The sequence below is a fragment of the Coffea eugenioides genome, unplaced genomic scaffold (assembly GCF_003713205.1).
Source record: "Coffea eugenioides isolate CCC68of unplaced genomic scaffold, Ceug_1.0 ScVebR1_3525;HRSCAF=4751, whole genome shotgun sequence".
NCBI classification, from domain to species: domain Eukaryota; kingdom Viridiplantae; phylum Streptophyta; class Magnoliopsida; order Gentianales; family Rubiaceae; genus Coffea; species Coffea eugenioides.
The window spans coordinates 49101-50955 of NW_020864110.1; positions in this window are offsets into that span (position 1 = coordinate 49101).

Here is a 1855-nt window from a genome sequence, read left to right on the forward strand (position 1 = left end):
CAGATTTGTAGACAATAGCAATATAATTTTTCTACTCAATCTTATTATAAGTCTAAATAATAGAGAAAATAAGGACCTAGTACGTGTAGACATTGCTTCTCGTGGGATCGACCCGATTAATGCCCTAAACTACTAGTTTGGCATGTATACTTGCAGTCAATGGGTATAAATTGGAATTAAACTTGCACTTACATTAAAAGCCCGTCATTATGCTCTATTCTTTTTGTTATTTTTTGTATATAAAATTGTTGAAATGATCAAATCAAGATCACAATGGGATTTTCTTTTGTTTTTATACTCTAAAGTCTTTAAAAATTCATAACCTCTTATTTAAAACATATGAGACCAGACCTTAATTGGATGATTGCTGATCTGAACATCGATTATACAAAAATTCATAACTCTTATTTAAAGAATATGAAAACTCATCTCCCACTGTCCCATATTTGATTAAAACTCTTCCATTTTGCCCTACAATTGCAAGTCTTTCTATTCTACATTATTTCATATAAAAACTATTCTACATTATTTCATATAAAAACTATTCGGGATTTTTCATTTATTTTTTATTCTAAATTGTTTAAAACATGGAAATTTATTTTTTAAAGAATAAGAGAAGTGATTTTGAATGGATACAATTACCTGCACATGAAATGCAAATGGCGGTGGTGGGTGCATTGTTATTAAACTCAGTTCAACCCGACAGTTCAATTGGTCAAGTCGGTGAACCAGCAACTAACTCAGGCTGGGTCTTCAATTGAATATTTTGAGAAGATGTTGAAGTGATGGTTTTAACATAGGACCTCACATATAGGAGTAAAGTGCAGTCAGCACTAGACCAACAACCTATTTGTTGGTTGTTTAGTTCTTCTTTGTATTATATAGTAGACCTTTATTCTTTTTTTTCTTCAGAACAAAATTTATTTAGAATCTTTTAATAAAATTTTATTATTCCCAAATTCTATAAGTTATGAAATGCATTTAAAAAATAACATAATACACAATTTAGTTTAAAGGCAAATATTGTTCTTAATTACCTTTTGCACTTAAAATTCGTAAATAAACTAGATAATTACACATAGACAAAATTTTATAGTTTGGTGGATTACTAATTAAATTTAGGTTTTGTTGATTCTTATAAGAATTAATGATTCTATAATAAATTAGACTAACTGAGCATTTATTATGGCATAGTTTATTATAGTTTCAACCATATCAAAAATTATGAGACATAATATTTAAGTATATTTAGTAACCAATCAGTTGAACCACTTACCCACTGGTTGAACCAATAACCCATTGATTCACCTCTTTTGTCGGATTCCTCCCCGGATTGGATTTAATAACTATGGGTAGGTGTCAATTCATGCTCAAAGAGGAAGTCAACTTAACGTGCTAGTATGTATTAGGGCTAAATGGGTCCAATCAATATAGTCAATTCAACATAGATTAATAATAGTGAAAGTAAGGTTAGTTTTTACATAAATTTAAATGGGAGAGAAACTTGGAGAGTTAGGATTTTTTTTTTTTGTGATAAATTGGAGGTAGGCCTGTCAATCGGGCCTAATGAGTCGGGTTTTGATAAGTTCAAGCTCAACTCATTTAATTTGAAATATTTTCGGGTTTTGGGCTATGGTTTCAGGTTCATAAATGTGAAGTTTATACTCAACTCACATAATATTCGGGTTGTGAGCCTTAATCGGATTTAACCCAAATTCACTTATTACTCCTTAATTTTCTTAATATAATTACTAAAACTATTAAGTTGTAAAACTAATTTAACATTTACAAGACTATAATATTAAAACTAATCATGAACAAATAATAGTTCTTAAAAAGTATATAAACCAAAAAT